The sequence below is a fragment of the Zingiber officinale genome, chromosome 5B (genome assembly GCF_018446385.1).
Source record: "Zingiber officinale cultivar Zhangliang chromosome 5B, Zo_v1.1, whole genome shotgun sequence".
Taxonomy (NCBI): domain Eukaryota; kingdom Viridiplantae; phylum Streptophyta; class Magnoliopsida; order Zingiberales; family Zingiberaceae; genus Zingiber; species Zingiber officinale.
Window position 1 is genome coordinate 123,980,118 of NC_055995.1, and position 15,147 is coordinate 123,995,264.

At 44.5% G+C, this 15,147-nt stretch overlaps 1 long non-coding RNA gene across 1 annotated transcript; it reads right to left on the bottom strand.

The window, feature by feature from the left end:
• Positions 1–5,748: 5,748 nt before the first annotated feature.
• Positions 5,749–6,406, bottom strand: LOC121987828. The gene is made up of 3 exons (XR_006113733.1): positions 6,037–6,406; positions 5,884–5,955; positions 5,749–5,803 (listed from the first exon to the last, which is right to left on the bottom strand). It is a non-coding gene; the product is annotated as an uncharacterized LOC121987828 (long non-coding RNA).
• Between the last annotated feature and the right edge of the window lie 8,741 nt (positions 6,407–15,147).

Consider the following 15,147-nt stretch of genomic DNA (forward strand, 5'->3'; position numbering starts at 1 on the left):
TCAACCATCTACTGAATGCAATATATTTACAGCAAACCCTTATGGTGGAGAATGGAGATAATCATGGCAATATATATTGGATGGCAGTGCGTGATTCAATTGCTATGTAAATTGTAAGAAGTGGGCGATAATTTTAGTGTTAGATTTTTTATTTTTTCTTAGTTAAATATTTGATATTCAATTGCTTAAATTTTTCTGTCATATTTCACTTTGTTGTTTTCATTAATATCGCTTTGCTTTATTTTGAAATGAGATTTTGTTCTAACATTGAATATTAAAAATGGCGCCTTTATTTTAGATACAACAAGGGGGAAATGAACGATGAAAATAAGCCAAGCCATAAAATGCACAGTAGCATAGGTAATAAATTAAAGGGAATCGGGAGCTTAGGCATCGTAATCTTCGGTTGCATCAACTCAATTTTCAAGTCTTCCAAATTTTATAGTCAACTGGTTGTCCTTCATGATCAACTCATATGCTTAGTAAGTGTTTGAGCTGATGAGATCGATGAAGTTGGTTGTGGAGATCGAGAAAGCTAACAATTTGAAGCCCACAACCCTCTATTAATAGTATTATACCCTTTTTGATAATTTTGTTAATAAAAAGATCTTATAATACCAAACACATCAATATCTTTAAGTTGATTATAATAAGTTCACCTAAACACTTTAACAACTTATTTTTAAAATAAGACCTACCATCTTATAATCTCTTAAAATAGATTATAAACTATATGAGCTTATAAGCTATTTTTATTAAGTTTAGCCAAACACCCTCTAAGTAGCTGATGTAATTTTTTAATTTAAAATATAAACTTTAAAGTAAATTCTATGTTAAGTGAAACTGACGTGGAGCTAAGATGCTAATCCGAATTTGATAGACCACTCTAGTCCTTCTGGAAGCTTCGGTTTAGACAATGACATCAGCAGTCACCTCCTTCGAGATTGGCAGCCATGCCCAGAGCTTTTGACCTAAGTTTTATGCCTAACTTAAATATATTACCACACATCAACATGAGGGAGATTGTGAGGGCAATCAACCTAGGTTTGATCGGGTACGATCATGGTTTTGATGTGTGTGTCAAAGAGTTTAAGTTAGACTTTCATATTATTTTGATATGTGTTTGAGTCATGCAGGATTTGGTGAAATATGTGAGGAACTTGGTGCGACCAAGTAGGATAAGTTGGCCTTGGATAGCAAATTTACATAGGGTGGATTTCATGTAGTCTACATTAGATTGATTAATAGATATGAGTTGATGAAGTTTGTGATCGATTGTAGTTTGTTTAATTAGAGATTGGTTGAATTTAGGAGTGAAAGCATGATTAACTGTAGGGTTATCTGTGGATTAATTTGTTGTTGATTAGTTGGGTGGTTTGTTGTAGATGATTACATGATCGTAATCGAGTTTATTAGATTGATATTGTGATGTGTTGGGATGGATTTGGATTCATGATGAGTAGACTTAGTGGTAAATGGATTGTTACATGGATCCATTAAGGAGTTGGTAATAATGAGTTAAACCTAATTCAACCAATAATGGGTTTGGGTGAATCAAGGTTAATCATTCGATTAGAGTTTTTCCTAATTAGTTTGGGTTTTAGGTTTAGCTAATTGTTGCATATGTGAATGACTAAACTGTACATCAAGTTATTTACAGGACTTTGATTCGAGATGAGCATCTTGACGTAGGATTATTTAGCATGATCGACTGATTAAGATGAGTATTTCTTCCTTGGTCTCTTTAGTTTATTGAACTTAGTGCATGTTTATTTTTGATCAATGAATTAGATTGTTTTACCTTAAATCTGCACGTTCATTATCCTACTTGATACTTATTTGCTTCACCGTAGAAATAATCTAGTTATTTCATATATAATCTTGGCTTTGGATATCTATACTCTATTGTGTATACACATGTAGAGTATGTACTGTAGAAAATATCTTGTTGACTAAGTAAATATATTGATTATGCATATGATGTTGAGTATACACATGATTGGTATGTGTTGTAGGAGTTACTTTGTTGACTGTCCATTTGCATATTGTGTGTGTGCACGTGTCTGGTGGGTACTATTAGAGGAATCATATTGATTACACCTATGTTCTGTGTGAACACGTGTCTAGTGTATATTATCGGAGGAATCATGTCGATTATACCTATGTTGGATGAGTACACGTGTCTGGTGTTGCATTGATGATAACAGTGTCAGTATCATAATTATTTACATCATGTTCATTATTGCATTACATGCTAACAACCATTGTCTTCCTTGTGGTGTGAAAGAGTTGTCAGTCATTTTTAGTTGCTCATTCAACCACTGTGGAAAAGTGGTAGTCTGGAGTGGAGCTAGTTCTGCCATACTCACTCGACCACTCAGTGTTATACACTATCCACCTTGGCCACTCAAGAGTAGTGGTATCTGGACGGTGGTACAGTTATCAGGGGACTGGAGATGTGAGCAATCATGGACTCAGATGCTATGTAGTAAGATAACTATTTAGCAAACTATCTGCCTTGGGCGCTCTATAGTGGTATCTAGAGGGTAGTACAGTTATCACAGATCCAGCCTCTCGGCTATACAGGGGTCACAGTTTCTCGAGAGGTGGTTGGGAGTGACCATGATGCATGCATGGATATGCATATGATGTGCGATGCATCTTTTGGAGATATATCTGCATTTATTTATGATTATTGCACATGCTTGTGATATGATTGTTGTATATAGTTGTCATGCTTCATACATATTCATTTATCATACATGTATATGCTATTAGCTATATTGCTCAGGTGTTACAATCAGATCTGTTACTGATCACTAGTGAGTTTACTGATCTCTATATCGTATGTGTTGGTTTTAGATTAGGTATGTGCATTTGTTATGTTAGTTATGATTATGTGTAGTCATTATGTCAATTATGATTATGTACATTAATTATGTCACATATAATCATGTTCTTATTTCTCTACAGAGACTATATACTTTGATCTCTATATTTTATATAGACTGTGCACTATCTTGTCTATTACTCGCTGAGTCATTCACACTCACCACCCCATTTGTGTATTGTGTTTTTCTCAGATAGCAAGTAGATAATTGTGGAATCGCTTGGAGTATCATGTCTACCGGTCTCACATCACATTCGAGAACAGTTTCTAGTTTGGTTTCCTGCTTTACTTGCATTATGAATTTATGGTGATCCTGTCCGAACCAGGAGTCAACGGACACTGGGCACGTGGCGCTCCCTGCTGGATCCTCGAGCGCTCCGGCGAACCTGTAGTAAAACCGAGCCGGGAGGGGTGTCCCGGCGACGGCCCTCCGACGCTCAAGTCAGGCGAGGAATAACGAATAGGTGACCTCAAGATGAAGATTTTCATACCTCCGGTGAAGAAATGGAGACCTTATATAGACCCCTCGAAGAAGCCTGGGCGCGCCAATCAAAGTAACCACTTGCATTTGACCATGCCCAAGTATGGGTCTGTCAGAAGGGCCATGCCCAGATATGGATCCGTCAGAAAGACGTCCATGAGGTCATACTGCTACTGTATCAACCTTTCCATGATGTGACGGCAAGATCCTCCATCGTGCGATCTTGTGTACAACTTAATCATCAGACATGCTTCTGCTGATATCCCATATCCCGAGTCGAGCGCATAGGCCGCTCGGCCACCTTTGTACCCTCGCCCTTATCTGGGCCAAATGGACAACCCGCTCGGCCCTTTGGTCCCAGCCGAGCGGACTCCCGCTCGGCCCTTCGATCCTCCTGCCTTGGCGTCGGAAACCCAAGCCCATGGACGGGTTATCTCTAGCTCCGCTCGGACCTACTAAGCCTCTCGGCGCGGCCATTAACCACTTAGTCAACCCTTCATCGGTCCTCAAGCTGAGACCCTTCAGGAAGTGGGTCCCCCATTCTTACCGCCGGATCACTTGTCACGCCCCCAGAAGAGTCCCTGTCCGAGAAAATTTCGGCAGCATCTCCCCTGTACGACGGACAATCAAAAATTTTCTACAAGCACTAAATACTCAGCCACAGGCGGCTGGAATCATAACAATAATAAAAATCAATCACCACGCAGTTTATATATATATTCAGCCTCTGGCTGACACAACCACACAGTCATAATACTCTGACTCAAAAACCACCCTACTCAACTACACTCGTAAAGCTCAAAACCGACGAACTCACCTCTTCTGCCCTCCAGGCAGGCATGTAGTAGAATAAAAATCAAATCCAAATCCATCAATATAATAAAATCTATATCATGTCCATAAGCAAATAAATCCAGAACATAACAAGTGCAAACAGTCTAGAACAAAAAAGGAACCAAAGAAAACCAAACATATACTCGAGGTCTGCAGGGACCAGCACTATGTGCAGTGAGGACTAGCGACTGGAACTCCCTCCTGACAGCATCAACCTGAAAATATCAACAATGGAGGCGGGGTGAGTCCAACACTCAGCAGGTACAGTTGATATGCAAAGTAAAGAAATAACACCTAGCACTAATCATGCGTACAGTCTCCTGATAAAGATAAAGGTAACTACAAACCGAAGAAGACAGGAGAGAATTTGTACTAACCAGGACCCGGTAAAAGGACAAACAGTCCGAATGGTATAGAAGACCTGTATGCATGTCAATCAAGGTATCCAAGCAATGTGCAGCATATAAGTGCAACAAACACAAACACAAATAGTAAATGCATCATGCATATGATGCCAATGTCATGGTCACCCCTGACGCCAGTCATCCAACTCACAAAAACGGTGGGACCGAGTGAGTAGGGCTGTGACAACCGTGCACTCTGCAACACTACTCCTGATGAGTGATCGAGTGGACGGGATGCTGTCGGAGTACATACGTACTCCTACCCCAAATCATAAATGGGGGAGCGCAATGCTCTCAACTCCCGGTACGCTATGACGAGGAGGAATCTCTAACGTGCTGCACGCTGCGTCACACTACCCCTGAGCGGATCAACAGAGCACCGGAAGAGTCAAACTGACGTGTTACCACGCTGTATCTCGCTACCCATGAGCGTCACAACGGAGCACCGAACAGTGATGAAACTGACAATGTGCTCGACAATAATGGAGCAATCTATCGCACAGCATGCGATCATGCAAATGGTGCATGTCACTAAGCATGGTAATATACTAATCCAACCTCTGGACATATCATAATGTGCACCAAAGCGAATAAATCATATCAAGATATACTGATCAATAAGGTATCAAACCTAGGTCCTGACATGGAAAAATATGATTATATCACTACCCATGAGCATGTGGAATCAGGTACTTATCCATACAAGATGTAAACAAACAATCAATCAACAGGTAGCATGTATTGGGCAGTGATTAACCGAAACAAGTAAGAAACATAATTAATGCATCTTGTTAATTTAATTACTAAGCATATCAAAGACAATAAGTCAAAAGTACCCGCCTCCGATAAAATAGAAAAGATCGTATCCGAAACAGATCCCTCGTCGAGACACCGTCTCGAGTCACAATCCTGTGATATCAAACAGACAATGTATTTAGCTATATAGCTAAATAAAAATCTCCAAAACTATTTAATACTCATATCCATTCCTTAATTCAACACATATACCTAGGTTAACATTGGTTATTAACCTATCTGTCAATCATCGACAAAATGATCAACTCACTCATAGCAATGGCTCCTACATTGAAGTCAATATCCCTAATTATTCAACCATCAAAATGAACACAAAAACTCACCAAGAAATAGGGATTCCTCAGTTGATCAAGGTCGGAGGTATACACTGTGATACCGCTGTCCAATCATGGTTAAATGCCCAAAAATTAGAAATCCATTACCCATCCCCTATTTCAGCAACTAGGGATAACACTTACCTCAACCCACAGTCAAAGTGGATTGCTGCCGGAAGAAGTAGATGCTGGCAAACCTCCTCACTCACTGAAACCCTACTTAACAAAACGGAAGAAGATCAGGAATACAACCATAGTAAACAACTAGATCCCAAATTTCAACTAATTAACCTTTACCTTCTTGATCGCCAGAAACCAGAGAAAAGATATGGTCGGAGGCAGTGCTACGACACGAAAGAACCCCAACAGTGTACTCGGTTGCCGGAATCGGGGGTGGCCAGCGCTACTCGAGTGGCTGGCGTCGGCGGAGATGCTAGGGCACAGAGGAGATCGGGGCTCGGCAGTAGCGCGGAGGAAGGTCGGCGGCAGAGAAGAGGAGAAGAGGAGAAGGCTTCGGGTGTGCGGCTTGGGAGGAAGAAATAGAAGTGGCCGAGGGGTTTTGTGCACTCGGGGAGGAGGAACCGCCGGCCGGCGGTTAGGGCAGAGAGGAGGAGATGGCTCGGGCGGCGTCGGGGAGAAAAGAGAGCACGGCGAGAATGAGAAGAAATAAAAAGAAAATAAGAAAATAAATAAGAAAAGGAAAAAAGAGATAAATAAATAAATCTTTTCCTCTCTTAAATGGGTAGCCCAAACAGGCTTTCTCGAGGCCCCGTTTTTATCCCCGTGAACTCGTCCATACGAGCTCCGAAAAATTCCCGAAAAATGTCCAAAAATTCCGGAAAATTCCCTTATTAATATTCGCCTATTTCCGGTATTTTACATTCTCCCCCACTAATAAAAAATTTGGTCCCCAAATTTCAGTATCTACCATCAGCAAGTACTAGTAACAGATAATAGAGTATAAATGCTGAACGGTAAATAAATCACATACCTCAAGTGAAAAGATGGGGATATCGAGCTCGGATAGTATCCTCGAGCTCCCAAGTAGCCTCCTCGTCCGAATGATGCTGCCATCCGACTTTAACCAGCCGGATAGTCTTGTTCCGCAACTGACGCTCTTTCCGGTCGAGAATCCGTACCGGAACCTCCTCATACGTAATGTCAGGCTGAACTGGAACTGGAATATCTGCCAGCACATGTGTCGGGTCAGGTACGTATCTCCTCAGCATAGATACGTGAAATACATCATGGACGCCTGACAGGGACGGTGGTAGTGCCAATCGGTAAGCTACTGCTCCGATCCTCTCCAAGATCTCGAAAGGACCAATATACCGCGGAGCTAGCTTACCTCTGAGGCCAAATCTCTTCACCCCTTTCGTGGGTGAAACTCGTAGAAACACATGGTCACCAACAGAAAACTCTAGTGGTCTGCGTCTCCGATCAGCATAACTCTTCTGGCGATCCTGCGCCTCTGACATCCTCCGTCTGACAGTACGGACAAACTCTGCATCCTGCTGAACTCTATGAGGTCCCAACAGCTGGGCCTCTCCAACCTCATCCCAGAGGACGGGTGTCCGACAAGGTCTACCATACAACGCCTCAAACGGTGCCATCTGGATAGCCGAATGAAAGCTGTTGTTGTAGGCAAACTCTACCAACGGCAGATGGTCCTCCCAACTGCCTCCAAAATCCATAACACATGACCTCAGCAGATCCTCAAGAGTCTGAATAGTCCGCTCTGACTGTCCATCTGTCTGCGGATGGAAAGCTGTACTGAAACGGAGCTGTGTGCCCAAGGCCTGCTGCAGACTCTGCCAGAAACGAGACGTGAACCGTGGATCTCTATCCGAAATGATACTCAATGGAACACCATGTAGTCTGATGATCTCCCGACAATACAGATCTGCCAATCGATCCAGGGGATCAGTCCTCCGAATCGCTAAGAAATGCGCAGATTTGGTTAATCGATCAACGATTACCCAAATCGCGTCATGGCCTCGTCGTGTCCTCGGCAACCCTACCACAAAGTCCATGGTAATGTGATCCCACTTCCACTCAGGAATAGGAATCCGCTGAAGTAACCCTGCAGGTCTCTGGTGTTCAGCCTTCACCTGCTGACAGACAAGACATCTAGCTACAAAATCCGCGATGTCTTTCTTCATGCCGTTCCACCAGTAGGAACGCCTCAAGTCTCGATACATGCGGGTCCCGCCTGGATGGATCGCAAATCGAGAACGGTGTGCCTCCTGTAATAGCTCCTGTAAGACCGGATGAGACTGAGGTACGCATAATCTGCCTCGGAAGAATATAATACCCTCCTCGTCTCGTGTAAACTCGGTCTGCTGCCCGGAAGCTATCTGACTGCTAATAAACTGCAAATGCTGATCACTGGCTTGTGCCTCTCGGATCCTCGTCCTGATCGACGACTGAGCAACCATGGTAACCAGAATACCCTGCTCTGTCGGTCCCTGCTCCTCAAGATCTAACTCTGAGAAACTCTGAATCAAGTCCGTGACTGAAGTCCGGTGGCAAGCCAAAGTCCCTCTGGACTTCCTGCTGAGTGCATCTGCAACCACATTAGCTTTCCCCGGGTGGTAGCTAATGGTACAATCGTAGTCCTTCAGGAACTCCATCCATCTCCTGTCGAAGATTAAGCTCCTTCTGAGTGAAAATATATTTGAGACTCTTATGATCAGTGAGAATCTCAAATGTGATACCGTATAAATGATGACGCCAAAGCTTCAGAGCAAAGATGATGGCAGCTAACTCCAAGTCATGAACTGGGTAGTTCTTCTCATGCTCCTTCGACGAGAAGCATAAGAGACTACTCTGCCGTGCTGCATCAGCACAGCGCCCAACCCCTGAAGAGACGCGTCGGTGTAAAGTACAAACCCATCCTCTCCGGAAGGTAGAACCAAAGCTGGAGCCGACACTAATCTCCGCTTCAGCTCCTGAAAGCTGGTCTCGCAATCCTCGGACCATATGAACTTCACGCCTTCCCGAGTAAGGCGTGTCGGTGGCATAGCAATACGCGAGAAGCCCTCGACAAAGCGTCGGTAATATCAATCCCAATCGAGCTGCGTATCTCTGAGCGCGACTTGGTGCTCCCAACCGGTGTGACCTCGATCTTCGAGGATCAATGAAATACCTGCTAGAAACCACGTGTCCCGAAAACCGGTGAGGATAGCGAATGCACACTTGCTGAACTTTGCGTATAGTCGATGTCGTATGCAAAGATGCTATGCATGCTCCTCCTCGGAACGAGTAGACCAATATGTCATCAATGAAAAGGATAACAAACTGATCCGGATACTCGGAAAGATGCGGTTCATCAAATCCATAAACACTGGAGCATTGGTAAGCCAAATGGCATTACCAAAACTCATAATGACCGTATTCGTACGGAAAGGCATCTTGGATATCGAATCTCGACTCTCAGGTGATGATATCCGGATCGCGGATCAATCTTAGAATACACTGAAGTACCTGAGCTGATCAAACAAATCCTCAATCCGTGGTAATGGATATTTATTTATGACGAGCTATTTGTAGTCAATACATAACCTCATGGTGCCGTCTTTCTTCTTGACAAATAGAACTGGAGAACCCCATGGTGAAACACTAGGGCGAATGAATCCTCTGTCTAAAAGCTCCTGGAGTTGAACCTTCAGCTCATTCAACTCTTTTGGTGCGATACGATACGGAGCTTTCGATGTCGGTGCGGTTCCCGGAATCAGCTCAATAGCAAACTCCACTGGCCTTCTGGGAGGCAAACCTGGCAGCTCCTCTGGAAATACATCTGGGTACTCCCGGACAACAGGAACGTCGGAGAGCTGCGAACTACTACTGTCCTCAGTACTGATCAACGACAACAGAAAACCATAACAGCCGTGTGACAGCAGTTTCTGCGCCTGAATCGCCGAGATAATCGAGATACCGTCATCTCTGATGCCAGTGAAACTCCACGAGGGTTGGTTCGGAGGCTGAAAGGTGACCACCCTCGTCTGGCAATCAACGGTAGCATGATATATTGACAGCCAATCCATGCCAAGTATGACATCAAACTCGACCATCTCCAATACTAAAAGATCTACCGTAAGTATCATGTTGCCAAAGTCTAACGGGCAACCTCTGATCTCTTGGGTGACTTCTAAAGTATCACCGGACGGTAGTGAGACGGTCAATCGCTGGGGTCTGCAAGTGGGTAATCTACCAATCTCCCGCATAAAGGTACGGGATATAAAAGAGTGCGAACTACCAGTATCAATCAAAATGTCAGCGGAGAATGCATAAATGGAAATCATACCGCGGAAAACGGATCCGTCGGCTCGCTGCGCATCCTCCCTGGTAATCGCATGAACTCGTCCAGTCTCTGGCGGAGGAGGAGGTGGTAATGCTGCCAGCGGCTGCTGCGGCTGGGCAGAAGCCTGCCACTGAGGCGCTGCTGGACTATGTGCCAGATAAGACTGAGAGGATGGTGACTGATACTGTGCAACTGGCTGGGACTGAGTCTGATACTGCCCCTGCGTCGGATAATAAGATCCTGGAACAAAACTCTGGGGTGCTACAATCTGCAGCAGTAAGTCAGGGATCACAAGTCAGTTTGGTTCCTTCTCGCCTTCGAGTAGCTTCCGAGGGATGACTGTCGAGCCTTCAATCCTGATGTCGCTTTTATGCAATCACTTCCCAATAAGTATTTCACGGTTGATGGTCTTCGGAACCATATCTCCTTGCTATATCGCCACAGACGTCAGGAAAAGCAAGAGGAGCACACCGAGGCCCAGAAACCGCAAACCTGCTCCTGAAGAGGCCGCTTCTACCACTGATCTTTGTCACTCTGAGCTCTGTGCTGGACCTGCCTACACATTTTCTTTCCGGATATGCTGTCTGCCGAGCTAACTCTATCATCAAAGCTCGATTCAATGCATCGAGTAAGATGTAATCCCTAATCCGACAAGCTGTACATGCAGATAACCATCCAATCCCTGTATAAACTGCATCATGCGAGTTACGTCCTCCTCAACTAACTCTGGACAAAAGCGAGCCAAGGAGGAATTCGATATTATACTCGATCACGGGCGATTATTACGCCTCGAGACTCATAAAATCACTGTCGGCGAGCCATCGATAGGGCGGTGGAAAGAAAGCGGCTCAAAGCCTCTCGAACTGGTCCATGTGACGCTCACCAATAATAGAGCTGAGTAACCCACGGGCATTAGCTTCATCCGTAAATGATAGGCGACCACTGCTTTCTCCCACTCGGAGCAAGCCATATAGAAGAAATCGCTCCATAGTCTCTATCTATGACAGAGCCATACTCGGATCGAGATCCCCGAGGAAGAGTGAAAGCAGTCTTCATCGACTCGCAGTGCTGGAATCCTAGCTCGTGCGACGACAATATCAGTGGGGTGGGTAGGGAACACTGGAGCTGATACTACGGGTGGTACTGCGGAATAAACCGGAGGAGGAACTCCGGTCTGCTGTATATACCGGAGCATAAGCTGTCGGTGGTACTGCCTGAGGAACAAATGTGGTGGCGGTGGAGATACGGTAGGTAATGGTACCGCTACTGTAGGCACTGGGAGTACTGGTGCCACTGGTATAGGATACCTTGTAGATCCAAGTGGTGGTGGCAATGAATACGCCAGTGGGCTGGAGCAGATGTCGGGTACACCAATGGTACCCCTGATGGTGTAAACAGGGTAGGCGTGGATACCGTCGGTGTGGCCAAAGTAGGTATCTCTCTGGAGCTATCGAATTTGAGGCCGATGCTCCCGCATCTTGAGTCATCACGGTAGCGGGCTCACTAACGATGGGCATCTACGGCATATCCGGAGATCCGTGGTCCTCGCGTGATCGACCGGACCACGTCTCGCAGAATACTGAGTAGATCGTCTCATATCCATTAAATTAAATTACGGATATCAATACCAATATAACAAACATAAAATAACAACATACCTATTTGCATCTGGAGATGTTCCGTCATTGTCCAGGTCCCAATTTGACCTCAAAATTCGAGCGTACATATCGTAGAAATCCAAATAAATCCAAACGAAAATCCAAACATAACCATATCAAAATCCGATAATGCCGGTTTGACTCGCAAACACTGCTAACCCAAATATCCGAATACCAACAACGGTGTCCGATAAATCTCCGAACACCCAAAAGCGGTATCATAACCGCTCGATACCAAATAAATTGGTATCGATAAATTCGAAAATCCAAAATACGAAACAAAAGATCGTAAAGCTGCTCCGATACCACTAAATTGTCACGCCCCGAAGAGTCCTGTCCGAGAAAATTTGACATCTCCCTGTCTGACGGACAATCAAAAATTTTCTACAAGCACTAAATACTCGCCACTGCGGTTGGAATCATAACAATAATAAAATCAATCACGCGGTTTATATATATATTGACCTCTGGTACAACCTACAGTCATAATATCGACTCAAAAACCACCCTACTAAACTACACTCGTAAAGCTCAAAACCGAAGAACTCATCCAGGCGGGCATGTAGTAGAATAAAACCAAATCCAAATCCATCAATATAATAAAATCTATATCATGTCCATAAGCAAATAAATCCAGAACATAACAAGTGCAAGCATCTAGAACAAAAAGGAACCAAAGAAAACCAAACATATACTCGAGGTTGCAGGGACCAGCACTATGTGCAGTGAGGACTAGCGATGGAACTCCTGACAAAGATCAACACGAAAATATCAACAATGGAGGCGGGTGAGTCCAACACTCAGCAGGTGCAGTTGATATGCAAAGTAAAGAAATAACACCTAGCACTAATCATGCGGACACCCTGATAAAGATAAAGGTAACTACAAACCAAGAAGACAGGAGAGAATCTGACTAACCAGGACCGGTAAAAGGACAAACAATCGAAAGGTATAGAAGACCAGTATGCATGTCAATCAAGGTATCCAAGCAATGTGCGGCATATAAGTGCAACAAACACAAACACAAACGATAAATGCATCATGCATATGATGCCAATGTCATGGTCACCCCTGACGAACTCACAAAAGCGGTGGGACCGAGTGGGTAGGTGTGACAACCGTGCACTCTGCAACACTACTCCGATGAGTGAGTGGACGGGATGCTGTCGGAGTACATACGTACTCCTACCCCAAATCATAAATGGGGGCGCAATGCTCTCAACTCCGTGCGCTATGGCGAGGAGGAATCTCTAACGTCTTTGCAGCTGCGTCACACTACCCCAGGCGGATCAGCGAGCAGGAAGAGTCAAACTGACGTGCTACCACGCTGTATCTCGCTACCCATGAGAGTCACAACGGAGCACCGAACAGTGATGAAACTGGCAATGTGCTCGACAATAATGGAGCAATCTATCGCACAGCATGCGATCATGCAAATGGTGCATGTCACTAAGCATGGTAATATACTAATCCAACCTCTGGACATATCATAATGTGCACCAAAGCGAATAAATCATATCAAGATATACTGATCAATAAGGTATCAAACCTAGGTCCTGACATGGAAAAATATGATTATATCACTACCCATGAGCATGTGGAATTAGGTACATATCCATACAAGATGTAAACAAACAATCAATCAACAGGTAGCATGTATTGGGCAGTGATTAACCGAAACAAGTAAGAAACACAATTAATGCATCTTGTTAATTTAATTACTAAGCATATCAAAGACAATAAGTCAAAAGTACCCGCCTCCGATAAAATAGAAAAGATCGTATCCGAAATAGATCCCTCGTCGAGACACCGTCTCGAGTCACAATCCTGTGATATCAAACAGACAATGTATTTAGCTATATAGCTAAATAAAAATCTCCAAAACTATTTAATACTCATATCCATTCCTTAATTCAACACATATACCTAGGTTAACATTGGTTATTAACCTATCTGTCAATCATCGACAAAATGATCAACTCACTCATAGCAATGGCTCCTACATTGAAGTCAATATCCCTAATTATTCAACCATCAAAATGAACACAAAAACTCACCAAGAAATAGGGATTCCTCAGTTGATCAAGGTCGGAGGTATACGCTGTGATACCGCTGTCCAATCATGGTTAAATGCCCAAAAATTAGAAATCCATTACCCATCCCCTATTTCAGCAACTAGGGATAACACTTACCTCAACCCACAGTCAAAGTGGATTGTTGCCGGAAGAAGTAGATGCTGGCAAACCTCCTCACTCACTGAAACCCTACTTAACAAAACGGAAGAAGATCAGGAATACAACCATAGTAAACAACTAGATCCCAAATTTCAACTAATTAACCTTTACCTTCTTGATCGCCAGAAACCAGAGAAAAGATATGGTCGGAGGCAGTGCTACGGCACGGAAGAACCCCAACAGTGTACTCGGTTGCCGGAATCGAGGGTGGCCAGCGCTACTCGAGTGGCTGGCGTCGGCGGAGATAGGGGATCAGCCGCAATGGAAGGGACTCGGTGAGGGCAGAAAAAGGAGGAGAAGGCTTCGGGTGTGCGGCTTGGGAGGAAGAAATAGAAGTGGCCGAGGGGTTTTGTGCACTCGGGGAGGAGGAACCGCCGGCCGGCGGTTAGGGCAGAGAGGAGGAGATGGCTCGGGCGGCGTCGGGGAGAAAAGAGAGCACGGCGAGAATGAGAAGAAATAAAAAGAAAATAAGAAAATAAATAAGAAAAGGAAAAAAGAGATAAATAAATAAATCTTTTCCTCTCTTAAATGGGTAGCCCAAACAGGCTTTCTCGAGGCCCCGTTTTTATCCCCGTGAACTCGTCCATACGAGCTCCGAAAAATTCCCGAAAAATGTCCAAAAATTCCGAAAAATTCCCTTATTAATATTCGCCTATTTCCGGTATTTTACATCACTTGCCTTCCCTTCAAGTCTAGTCGAAGGAGGCAGTGAGTCCGACTGACTGGACTATACGTGCCCGAGCGGGCGGTCGCCACCTTTCCGTGGCTCATAATATTCTTGGGGCCGTTCGGCCCTTCTGCCAAATTTAGCCGTTCGGCTCTTCATTTCGGTTGTCTTGTCGCTTAATGTGGATATTTGCTTGTCTAGATCTTCTTGAAAATCACACAAATCCTCTCCATTAAGTCGAAGCATGCGCGGTATGGGCGCATTAATTGTGCTTGGCGACAGAGCGCCACTTGTCGACCATTGTGTGGCGGCGACGTCACTCACGATGGGACGCCCTCGTTTAAAATGGACGGCCCGATGGCGTCCTTGTCCTTCGTGACCTGGATCGGACGGCGGAGGCCGACGGGCCCCGGCTGTATAAAGTCTCAGTTCTCCTCCTCTGCCGCACGCTCGCTCGTGCTTCCTCCTTCTGCCTCCTCTGCCGCTGTAGCCTTCGGCGATCCAGTCCCACTTTCCGGCTACTACCTTTTCCCCGGTGATCTTTTC